We start from the raw sequence: 13375 nt of genomic DNA, 5'->3' as shown, positions 1-13375 counted from the left end.
TGCTCTCAGGACCTGCTGCCCGCTGCCATTTTGGGGACCTGTGGCTTGGTCTCACAGCCAACTGCCCACTGCAGCCACTCAGGGATCTGCAGCATTTTACCTAATCCATTATACCTACAACATTTTTGCATTGAGTTTGCTCTAAACAAGGGTCTAAATAAGGGATGCATAAAACATTTGGGTGTTTCAGAAGCCTCATTTAAATCTAGAGCAACTTCCCCTACCATTTCACTTGTTGAGATGCTAAAACATTTTAAATAAATTACAGACATCATGCCCCCTTCCAGATTTCTCCAGTTGCATCTTCGTGGTGATGGTGTTTATCCTGTGAGCTGGAAATTTGCTTTATGGATTAGGCTTGATTAGATTCAGGTTGACTATACCCATAGAAACAACTCATGGTGACACGTCCCACTAGGTACTGTTCTGTGCCCAGGTGTCCTTGATGGTCCTGTTCTCCTGTGGGTGATGCAGTGCTGGTCACTGGCTTGGCTGAGGACTGTCTTCTAGGACCAGCGAATAACCTATGCAATCCTCTTGCTTCCCAAATTCTGGGCTTACAGGGTTGAGAAAGCAAGCCCGGCTAGGTGTGACTTTAAGAAATTTGGACCGTGCTCTCTGGATATGGCAGCACATACATGTAATCTTAGCACTTTTCAGGTAGAGGCAGGTGGATCTCTGTGAGTCTGAGGCCAGCCTGGTACTTCTTACAGGACAAGAACTGTTTTCTTTTTCTTTTTTCGAGACAGGGTTGTTTCTCTGTGTATCCCTGGCTATCCTGGAACCCACTGTGTAGACCATGCTGGCCTCAGGCTCACAGAGATCCACTTGCCTCTGCCTCCCAAGTGCTGGGATTAAAAGTATGCACCACCACCACCTGGCAGAGAATTTTGGAAAGTGTAGAGGCTGCAAGTCAGACTTGGAAGTGGTGGGGTGCAGGGACTTGTGCCATACAGGATAGCTTTAAAAGGGACCACGACTGATTTGCCCGTTGACCAGTTGAATCCTGCCCCATGTGGTGGTTTGGCAGGAGCCATCCAAATTACTTCTCCATCAGCTTTATTTTATAGATGAGAAAATTGGAGGCTCGGACTTGTTCAGTCACTCTGCTAAGTCCTGAGGGCAGTCGGGTGAGCATCAGAGGGGACTCCGTTTGACGGGAGGTCCAGTAGCTAGGAAGGAGGAGCCAGGCTGAGACAGAGCCCAGGTCCCCCACGTCTTGGGTGGGAGGAAGAGACAAAGCTGGTTGGAAGAGAAAATAATGAGTTTGTTCCCTTGCCGCTGCCCAGATGTCCCCAAGCTGCTCTCTTGAGAAATGGTGTTTCTGACAGGACAATGTCTGTAATTTGGCTTCCGGCATGTTTGGACAATTAGTTTAAGTCATCCTTCCCTGGTGTCTCATTCAGAGCAAGGACATTCTCCCATTCGTTCTAAGGAGTCCTCTGTGAGAGCCACAGAAAGGGACCCTGTGAACCTGGCGCTGTTGTTGTCTCCCCTCTCAGTGGTGGAAGTTGGTGGGAGAAAGAGGTTAGGGGCAAGGTGAGTGATCTGTCTGCCTGGCAGCTGAAGTCAGTTGGGGAGGGGAGGATGTTGGGGTGTGATTTCTCCTCAGAAGGCTGCTGCCTTGAAGAGGCTCAACATACACAGTCAATACAGGACCTTGAATAAGGATGGCCCTCCACTGGGCAGTGAATCTCTGTGAGTTTGAAGGCAGCCTGGTCTACAGAGCTAGTTCCAGGACAGCCAAAGCTACGCAGAGGAAACCTTTCATCCCAGCACTTGGGAGGCAGAGGCAGGTGGATCTCTGTGAGTTCAAGGCCAGCCTGGTCTACAAAGTGAGTTCCAGGCTGTGACACACAGAGAAACCCTGACCAGAAAACAAAACAAAAACAACAAAATACAAACAAAAAGAATGGCCCCATAAGCTTATGTATTCGAAGGCTTAGGTGAACTATTTGAAATGATTATAAGGATTACCAGGTGTGGCCTTGTTGGAGGAAGTGTGTCATTGGGGATGGGCTTTGAGGTTTCAGAAGCCCACGCCAGGTCCAATCTGTGTCTGACTGTCTGCTGTGTCTGTCTGTCTGTCTATGGACCAGGATGTAGTTCCCCAGTGCCCGCCTACACGTTGCCGTGCTCTCCACCATGCTGATAACAGACTAAAACCTCTGAAAGTGTAAGCAAACTCCCAGCTGAACGCTTTCTTTTGTAAGAGTTGCTTTGGTCATGGTGTCTCTTCACAGCCATGAACAGTGACTTAGATAGTCAGGGTTCAGAACCGTGACCCAGAGGGTCTGTCTCAAAAAATACAGGAGACAGAGACCTAGGGAAGGAAGCAGTAGGAACAAGCACTCTCACACTGAGTGAGGGGGGCACGCAGGAGAAAAAGGGACCCTTCTGCATCCAGACAGCACCTACAGGGAAGATTCTGTGGGGCCTGGTGGGCTGGTACAGAGAGAGGAAGATGGAGAGTTGGGGATGACTCCCAGAGCTCTGTCTAGGGAGGCTGGGAACCGAGGTAGGACCTGTAGGTAGGTGTCTGTGTGTAGCTCTGCTTGCTGCTGGGAGGGGGAGTCTGAAGAGGAAGGAGGCTAAAGCACAGGAGGAAATGCCACTCACTGACAGCTGGCATAAGGGCACCTCCATGGAGGACTGATCCTGACCAGTGATGCTTAGCAGGCTTTGAAAGAAGGGTTTCAGTGGGAGAGAAAGGGGTGAGAGGAGAATGGGGGAGAAGAATGATTCATGATTTACATGTGTGAAATTGTCAGAGAATAACACAACAAACGAAACAAACAGGCTGGAGAGATGGCTCACAGTCAAGAGCACTATCTGGTCTTGCAGAGGACAGGGGTTCGGTACCCAGCACCCATATGACAGCTCACAACCCTTCTGTAACTGGGATTCCTGGGGATTTGATATCTTCTGGCCTCTGCAGGCACCAGGCAAACACACAGAGCATTTAGATATATGTGTGCAAAATACTCATCCACATAAAATAAAGTCTTTAAAGAGGAAAGGGGGAGTTAAAAGTTATTGAAGGGCTGGAGAGATGGCTCAGCGGTTAAGAGCACTGCCTGCTCTTCCAAAGGTCCTGCTACCCAGCAACCACATGGTGGCTCATAGCCATCTGTAATGAGATCTGGTGCCCTCTTCTGGCCTGCAGGCATACATGTACACAGGCTATTATATACATAATAAATAAATAAATAAATATTTTTTTAAAAAGTTATTGAAGACAGGTTTCTAAGCACAGGGAATTGAGTTTCGTGGAACCAGAGCTTGGGGACCAGGAAGCCTACGGCACACTGGGGTCTCAGCAGGAATAGGGAAAGGATATCAGCTGCTGAATGGAGCTATCAGAAAAGCCATGGAGAAACAGCCACCTGAACACAAGAGGAAGGCATTCAAACCTCGACAGCTTGGGCCACATGTTCACCTCCAAGCTGCTCAGGGCATGAAGACAGAGGTTGAGAATTCCATCTTCCAGTCCTCTCTAAAACATTTACTGAGAATCTAGTACTTGTCAGGCAGTCTAGGCTTGCTGACACAGCCATACAATCTCCCAGGATCCTCTCTTCCTGGCACTCATCCTGGGAAAGGATGGGAATAGTCATAAATACATGAGCAATGAAGGTTAGGGAAAATAGTGCACAGGAGTGTGGTACAGTTTTTGTAGTTTTTATGGGCGGAGGATGTAGTTCAGTAGGTACAGGGCTTACCCAGCATACAGGAAGTCCTGGGTTCAATACCCAGCACTGCATAAAACCAAGCATGGTAGTGCATGATGATAATGACCACACCGAGGAGGAGGAGGAGGCTGGAGGATCAGAAGAAATCCAAAGTCATGCTTAGACACAGAGGGAATTCAAAACCAGCCTTGGTGACATGGGAGCCCATCTCAAACAAAAACAAAACCTAACAGAGAGGATTTCACACTATAGCCCAGGCTGGTCGGAAGCTATCAATTCTCCTGTCTCAGCCTCCCAAGTGCTAGGATTACAGGCGTCACCATATAGACTTGGGTAAATGTTAACTAGAGTCCAGGAAGGTCTCTGGAGGCAGGGGCATGTTTAGAAGTCCAGGGAAGATGAAGCAGAAGGACTAAGGTCTTCTGATTGTGACAGGGATTTTATGTTCCTATCACATATGGCAAACATTCACACAAACATACAGAAAAATCAATATTGGGGATTGGACCCCTGGAACTGGCATTAAAGATGGTCGTGATCCACGATGTGGGTGCTGGGAACCAAACACAGGTCCTCTGCAATAGCAGTACGCACACTTAACCACTGAACCATCTCTCCAGCCCATTTCATTTTTATTACATTTACTAATTTATGTATATGTGCACATGCACTTGATGGTCAGAAGATAACTTGTGGCAGTTGGTTCTATTGTTTTATCATGTGGGTTCTGGAGATTAAACTCGGGTCCTCAGGCTTGTAGCAAGAGCCTTTCCCCACCAAGCCATCTAACCAGCTCCTTTTGTGGCTAGTTTTCTTTTCTTTTGGGGCAGAATCTTATGCAGCCTGGAACTTCTGATCCTCCTGCTTCTACCTCCCAAATGATGGATTACAAAAATGTACCGGCAAGCATTTTTTTTAAAGATCTATTTATTTATTATGTATACAACATTCTGCCTTGATGTATGCCCGCACGCCAGAGGAGGGCACCAGATCTCAGTACAGATGGTTGTGAGCCACCATGTAGTTGCTGGAATTGAACTCAGGACCTCGGGAAGGCCAGTCAGTGCTCTTAACCTCTGAGCCATCTCTCTAGCCCAACCAGCAAGCCGTTTTAAGACAAGATCTCACTCCGTATTCCTGGCTGACCTAGTATTCACTGTGAAGCCCATACTGGCCTTTTCTGCTCCCTTTCTCAGCGAAAGTACTAGAACTATATCTGGCTGTTTTGTTGTTGGGTTTTTGTTTTGTTTTTTCAAGATAGGGTTTCTCTGCTTTGGAGCCTGTTTTGGCACTTGCTCGGTTGGCCAGGTTGGCCTCAAACTCACAAAAGATCCACTTGCCTCTGCCTCCCAAGTGCTGGGGTTAAAGGCTTGAGCCAACAGTACCCAGGTGATTTTTTTTTCTAGCATCCTCTTGCTGAGTAGCTTTGGATGGCCATGAATTTATGCGTTCTTTTGTTTCTGCATCCTGGATTCTGTAATTACAAGCCTACATCACCACGTCCAATACCCGCACTGCTCGAAGTGTATTGTGTATCCATTTCTGGAACATGGGAAGTGTGCTCAGTGGTAGAGCTCCTGACTAGTGTGTCAGGACCTCGGGTTCAGTCTTCAGCAGGACACAAATAAATAGATAGTTTAAATCAGTGAATTTCAGGGGAGTGAGGATATGGTTCAGTGGAAGAAAACCCATCTATTTAATGCAAGAGGCCCTGGCTTTGGTCCCTACCACTGCAAAATAAATCAAGTATGTTATAGTATATGTAAATTATGCCATACTAAATTTGATTTATTATTTATTTTTATGTTTTTATTTTATTTTATTTATATTATGTATACAACATTCTGCCTCCATGTGTGCCCACATGCCAGAAGAGGGCACCAGATCTTATTACAGATGGTTATGAGCCACCATGTGGTTGCTGGGAATTGAACTCAGGACCTCTGGAAGAGCATCCAGTGCTCTTAACCACTGAGCCATCTTTCCAGCCCCCATAAATTTGATTTTTTTAACTCAGGAAAATTGTAATTTTTACTTATTTATTTTTTGAGACAGGATTTCTCTGTAGTTTTTTTTTAAAGATTTATTTATTTATTATGTATATAACATTCTGTCTCCATGTATGCCCGCACACCAGAAGAGGGCACCAGATCTCATTATAGATGGTTGTGAGCCACCATATGATTGCTGGGAATTGAACTTAGGACTTTGGGAAGAACAGCCAGTGCTTTTTTTTTTTTTTTTTTTTTTTTTTGGTTTTTTCGAGACAGGGTTTCTCTGTGGCTTTGGAGCCTGTCCTGGAACTAGCTCTTGTAGACCAGGCTGGTCTCGAACTCACAGAGATCCGCCTGCCTCTGCCTCCCGAGTGCTGGGATTAAAGGCGTGCGCCACCACCGCCCGGCACAGCCAGTGCTTTTAACCATTGAGCCATTTTCCCCAACCCCCTTCTCTGTAATTTTGGAGCTTGTGCTGGAACTAGCTCTTGTAGACCAGGCTGGCCTTGAACTCACAGAGATCTGACTGCCTCTGCCTCCCAAATGCTGGGATTAAAGGTGTGCGCCACCACCACTCGGCATAATTTTTATTTTTATACTTATACCTAAATTTGATTTTAACAAGTGGAGAGCTTGAAGGACGATGGTGGCGCACGCCTTTAATCCCAGCACACAGGAGGCAGAGGCAGGGGATCTCTGAATTCGAGGCCAGCCTGGTCTACAGAGTTCTAGGACAGCCAGGGCCGCAAAGAGAAACCCTATCTCAAAACAAACAAAATAAGAAGTGTTGATGTACTTTAAGACAATTCTGAAGCCATTTCTGACAATTCTGAATCCTCTCAGCCTCTGTGCCATAGTGCTTCCCCTCCTCCCCTGGGAACCAAGGACCTAACAGCTACACATGCACGTACTCAGTTCCTGAACAACTACCCATATACGTATGTTTTGATTCAGTCCCCTGGGAAATGGGGTCAAAATGACCTCTTACCTCATCTGATCTGGCAACAGCTCTCCAGCCAAATATTGGTAATAGCCCTTTTAAATAAGCCAATCATAATAGTCAAAGAGCAACCCCCCTTGCTTCTATGGCCTTCTCCTTTAAAAGTAGCCTGTACTAGCTATTCGAGGTCTCTCGGCTTCCCGAATGAAGGACCCTGTAATGACAGAATTAATAAAATCCTCATGCTTTTGCATCAGCTATGGTGTGAGGGGTGGTCTCTGGGGGCGACTCCTCCTTGGTGTTTGGAGTCCAACAGAGAGTTAGGCACAGCCATGGCCACCTACAAGTCCAGACAGAATTCAGGAGGAGGCAGGAAGATGGTAGCAAGTTCTAGGCAGCGTGATCTACATAAGGAGCCACAAGCTAGGCAGGTCTCAAAAAAGCAGACAACTGGGCTGTAGAGATGGCTCAGTAAGAGCATTGCCTGCTCTTCCAAAGGTCCTGAGTTCAATTCCCAGCAACTACACGGTAGCTCACAACCATCTGTAATGAGATCTGGTGCCCTCTTCTGGCGTGTGGACATACACGCAGACAGGATATTGTATACATAATAAATAAATATTTTTTAAAAAAGGAGACAACTTTATAAGAGAATGTTTGTGCTGAGGAGAGAGTTGATGAAGTGCATGCCAGCCAGAGTTTGATATGATCCCCAGAACCCATAGTTAAAAAACAAACAAATAAAAACGACAACAAACCAGGGAGGGGCTGGAGAGATGGTTCAGAGTACTGGGTGCTCTTCCAAAGGACCAGTTTAATTCCTGGTACCCACATCAGAGGCACTCAAACACACATGCACACCCCCCCACACACACACACAGTTAGTTAAAAAAATAAATTTTTAAACAACAAAGCTGGATCTGGAGGGCAGGCACTTGTACCTCTAGGGCTGGGGAGACTAAGACAGGTGATCCCTGGGGCTCTCTGGCTGGATGGCTAGCCTAGGTGGTGAGTGTCAGCGTGCCAGTCTAACTACCTGAGTTTGAGTCCTAGAACCCACATGGTAGGAGAACGCTGACTCCTTCCACTGTTCTTTGCCCCCTACATGCTTGCCCTATGGCATTCTTGTGCGCACACGCATACTAAAATAAGTCATACACACATGCCCTTGTCTGGTGGACTGCTCCTGAGGAAAGACACTTGAGGTTGACTTTTGGCCTCTATATTTACATACACACACACAGGTACACACACACACACACACACACACACACACGATATGCTACTAAGTCAAAAATTCTTTCATTCCCCTATTTGTCTTCCCTTTTGAGAAGCTGAGCTCTCCACCCAAGCTTGCAACTACACTTCCTCTGCGTTTCATCCCCAATCTCCCTCCAGGTCACACATTACCCTGTGAAGGCTTGTCTGCTTCCCTCAGGTATGGTGACTGTGCCACACTGCAAACAACGGTGCTGCGTACTGGGTCCCCGGAACCCACTTCCTCTGGGGTCCTTCCTCCTCTCTGGTATGCCTCACGCTCCCCTCCATCTGCCCCTCGTAAATGCCATGAGCATTTGGCCTGTGCTCCTTTCTACACCATCATGACTGCGCCCCCTCCGTCTATTCCCCAAAGGCATCCATGAAGATTGTTTTTAGACCATCGAGGGTAGTGAGAGGAGGTAGACAGTTGAGATGCCTTGGAACCTTTCAACAATTTCAGTTAAACATGCAAGAAGATCCTCTTCTGGACAGTGCACTAGGCCTCAAAGTCAGCAAGTGTCAACCGGAACTATCAACCCTATCAATTCTGTCCCTCTGTTACTCCTTCTTTAGGTGGAAACCTGGGAGTCACCCCCGACTCTAGGTTCACCAACTGTTAATCATCTCCTTCCTTCCTTTCTTCCTTCCTTCCTTCCTTCCTTCCTTCCTTCCTTCCTTCCTTCCTTCCTTCCTTCCTTCCCAGGGTTTCCTTGTGTGTGTGGCCCTGTCTTGGAACTAGCTCTGTGGAGCAGGCTGGCCTTGAACTCACACAGAACCAAGTAGAATATTGACTATCTCCTTTCAATTCAACTGCCAAAGCCTGACTTGGTGGCGCATGCCTTTAGTCCCAGCACTTGGGAAGCAGAGGCAGGCTCTGTGAGTTCAAGGGCCAGCCTGGTTTACAAAAGCTAGTTCCATGGGCTGGAGAGATAGCTCAGAAGTTAAGCACACTGGCTGTTCTTCCAGAGGTCCTGAGTTCAATACCCATGGTGGCTCACAACCATCTGTACTGAGATCTGGCGCCCTCCTCTGGCATGCGGGCATACATCAAGGCAGAATGTTGTATACATAATAAATCTCTTTTTTTAAAAAAGGGCTAGTTCCAGAAGAGCACAGGGCTACAGGGCTGCAGGGCTACAGGGCTACAGTTCAATTCCCAGCAACCACATGGTGGCTCACAACCATCTGTAATGAGATCTGTGCCCTCTTCTGGCTTGCAGGCAGAGTACTGATAATATTGTATTCATAATAAATAAATCTTTAAAAAAAGAAAGAAAACGGAGGCAAGAGGATTGCTGCAAGTTTGAAACCCTGTCTCAGAAAACTAAAAAAAAAATAACTTTTGGGGGGGTTTATTCAAGACAGGGTTTCTCTGTCTAGTTTTGGAGCCTGTCCTGGAACTCGCTCTGTAGTCCAGGCTAGCCTCAAATTCACAAAAATCCCCCTGCCTCCCAAGTGCTGGGAATAAAGGTGTGTGCCACCACTGCCCAGATAAAAGAAAAAAAATAAAGATTTATTTTTCATGTGCATTGTTGTTTTGCTTGTATGTCTGTCTGCATGAGGATGTCGGATCCCCTGCAACTGGAGTTACAGTTATGAACTGCCACGTGGATACCGGGAATTGAACCTGGTCCTTCAGAAGAGGATACAGTGCTCTTACCCGCTGAGCCATCTCTCCAGCCCTAAAATAAAATTTTAAAAAAATTAAAAACCTGCATTTGAGGGACTGGAGAGATGGTTCAGTGGTTAAGGGTACTTACTGGCTGCTCTTTCAGAAATCTCGAGTTCAATTCCCAGCAACCACATGGTGGCTCACAACCATCTGTAATGAGATCTGGTGCCCTCTTCTGTCACTCACTCAGAAGTATACATAAAATACGTAAATATTTACAAAACTTTACATTTGAGGCTGGACAGTGGTGGTATATGTCTTTAACCCCAGCACTTGGGAGGCAGAGGCAGGAGGATCTGTGAGTTCGAGGCCAATCTGGTTTACAGAGTGAGTTCCAGGACAGCCAAGGCTACAGAGAAACCCTGTATTTTTGGTTTTTGAAAAAAACATTAAAAAAAATCTGCATTTAAATAAAAAAAAAAAACCCGGGAGTTCACATGGAGTCTAAGATTGAGAATGCTGTTACAGCTACCTCCCAACTTCTAGCCTCCACCCAACCCTGAGCTACTGCTTAGATACTATCTCAGCACACATGGCCAACAATATCTCATCTAAAAGGGCCAGCTCTGGGTTGGATTCCTGGATTGCACTATTACAAGGGTGACCTAATTACCTGCATTTACCGTTTTGCAAACCAAAACTATTTGCATGTATTTCCTTAAGAAACCCCAAGTGCTGTCCTTATCCCCTAGGCTTAAACCCAGACATTCTGAATAGACATTGAAGGCCCCATCATGTTTGCTGTTGCCAACTCCTCCCATCCTCTCTCCAGCTACACTCGCAAAGATGCGGGTACCACAAAACACAACTTCAGCACACCAGTTTGGGGGCTCCTGTCTCTGTAACTCTGAGCGTGCTGGGTTCTTGCCTGGAATCTCTTCAGCCTCCATCTGCCTATGAACCCTTGCTCACCCACTGGGGCCCAGCTCGGGCCTTCCCTGACCTCATAAACACTGCAGTCCATTCCCATTGCTCGACCAGGAAGGCGTGACTTCTCTATATTGCTGTCAGTCCCACCAGCCCAGGTGTTATCAATGTAGTTCCCTCTGCCAGCCCAGGATTCACTGAAATTATCTGCTGAGCTTTATCAGCTCCGTCCTGTCGGTAACTATAAGATGATGAACAGAGAATTCAGAAAGGACTGGGGTAGCACAGAGAAGCCTGCCAGGCTTCTCATGAGTCACCCCCAGGCTGCAAAGTTCCCGGGGAACAGTCACCAACCCACAGTGTTAACGCCAAGGGGACTTCCAAGATGAAACCACCCAACCACTTGTCAATCGGTAAATGCTGTGCACAAGGCTATTATAGGGATAAGAAGGGAGGCTGGGTCTAGCTTCCAAGAAGCTCTTTAGCTGATGACTCTTACCCCCCCCCCCTTCTCCCCTTCCTACCCATCTTAACTCCCTAGAGGAAGTCGCTGCTGCCCTGGTGTGGCCACGGTCCTACTGAGGCTCACCGGGTTCTTAAAGCACCTGCTAGGATCGCAGGCTGGAGAAGGGGGTTTAATTCGCTCCACCCCACAGTTTGGCCAACTAAAGCTATTTGCATCTAATTGCTTATGAACCTTCAGGGCTGTGTCTTCCTGCAAAAATGTGTGAAAAGCACACGTTCTGGGCCACTGCAACAGCGAAGACTCTGAACAGCCCAAGACCTGGGAAAACCCCCGACTCCCACGGTTCCTCTTGAGATGGGCCTCTGAGCATCTAGCACACTTGCGATTTAGGAAGGAACTTGCTGGCTCATCTCCCTTCCCCCACTAGCTAGGTCACGGACAGTCATATAACCTTTGATGGGAAATCACCCTTCCTTGCACCCTCATAAGCAATAGGCAACTTGTCCCTTTCAACCCTTGGGCGAGTACAGCCTATTTTGGAGAAGCTGAAGGTCCCAGTTATGGTGTTCTAACCAGTCACAGCCAGTAAATGGCTGGGCTGGAGGAGGCATCTGACACCAACTGGAAGGCACCCTTCTCCTAGCCCGCCTTCTCTCTACCTCATGCCAGCTTGGTCTACCCGATCATGGGCAACCTCTTCTTCACTGGCTGGGTTACCTCCAGAAAGGCACTTAACCTCTCCAAACGCGCCCCAAGGTCAGCAGCTTTGCTTTGAGGGCTGAAAACAGTTCGCAAAGAAGGCGTAAAGGAAAAGCCCGCCCGCCCGTGGGCACCCGCGCAGTCCGTTCTTCCAGCCCATGTCTGTCTACTAGCCCAGAGGAAAGGTCGCAACCTCGGCCCCGGGGACCCACGAAAGCAAACGTAGGGCAAAAACCGAAACCGCCACTCTTCTGCCTCCCCCGCTCCGTTCCGGGAACCAGCGAGCCAGACTTCGCGGAAGCGCGCCCCGCGGCAGGCGCCTGGGCCCAAGACCGCCCCGACCGCAGCCCGCAGCCTGAGCCGGGAGGTGCGGGGGCCGGCGCGGTCGGGCCCGAGCAGCAGTACGGCGCGCGCTTCCGCCCCGCTCGGCTCCGGCGGCGGCCAAGGCGGCCCCACAATCCCCTTCTGGCTCCGGGGACGGGCGGGGCGGGGCGGGGCGGGGCGGGCCGAGAGGGCGGAAATAATTTTCTGTTTCGCCCTCTCTGCCCCAGTCCCTTTGAGGCGGGACGTGCAAGGCGGGCGGAGATGCGGGAGTGGGACGCGCCGCCTGCACTGTCGCGCTTCGCCGGCGGTTGTAGAGAGAGGAAGGGCAGGGATTGAGCGCCTACTGTGTGTATTTGGTCTTCACGAAGGTATTCCCGGTCCACGCCTCAGGGTAACGCCCCACTTATGGAGGGACCTGCTGAGCCCAAGAGTTGAAAGTTGTGCGCCCAGAATATGCGTGACACCTTAAATCAGTGATAAGTCATACTACGGAGAGCACTATGAACTTGAACCACTTGTTGGTAACGAGACCTGCTCCTGTTTGCTTTTTGTGGATATGCACAAAGTGGAAGCTCAGGAAAAGGTTGGAAGTTGGAGAACGAGCCTGACAGCTCCGCGAACCCAGCCCAGCCTGCAGAGGGTTCCCCAGGACCCTTACAATAGAGCGCGTGGGGGCAAGGCGAGCAGCTCCACTCCCCACAGGCTGGAGTCACCGTAGCAGAGCCCTAGTCTTACCATTAGACAAGACTCTGTTCAAACCTTGGCTCTAGCTTTCGAGCTATGTGCCTTTGAGCAAGTTATTTAGCCCGTCGCAGTCATTCCATCCGTAAAACGGAGGACGTTTCCACCCACTTTACATTAAATAAGTTGGGGAGAATTAAACCAAACTATACCTAAAACGCTAAATGTGCGTCAAACGTTCATCCTGAAAGCTTTGGGGACATGTTGGACACGAGCCTAACTCAAGACAGGCATTCTGTTCCCTGTCCTCAAGTCACCAATTTCTGGGTAGAGGGACCAAGGGGTCGTAAAGTGACCCTCGTGTGGCGAAACCCATAACTGTGAGCATTTGACAGTAAGGGTTCCAGAGATAAATACTCCGATATTTTGGAACTGTTGCAAAGGTAGGGCAGACATTTTAGCGGTTTTCCTGCAGTTCTGTTCTTAGTAGAAATAGCTGGCTAGACACTTCAAGTAAAGTCTTAACTTTTCGCATGAGCGAAGTTCACAATCTGAGTAAAAACAGGCGAGATCTCAGCCCTCGACGTGTGCTGATTCAGAAGCCACAAAATGGACAACCTCAGATTCACCTCTCTTATTTAAGAGACTATTTAGTCTTTTAGTCCGGGCAGCATTCGGGGTTCACAGGGTCCAAGAGTGAGCCGCGTTGGGGTTCCAGCCCAGAACTCTCGCCTCACCAGGATTAAGGGAGTAAATCCCTGACGCCACAGGCCAGGTCAA

Source organism: Arvicola amphibius, chromosome 4, assembly GCF_903992535.2.
Source record: "Arvicola amphibius chromosome 4, mArvAmp1.2, whole genome shotgun sequence".
Taxonomy (NCBI): Eukaryota; Metazoa; Chordata; class Mammalia; order Rodentia; family Cricetidae; genus Arvicola; species Arvicola amphibius.
This window is presented reverse-complemented; position numbering follows the sequence as displayed.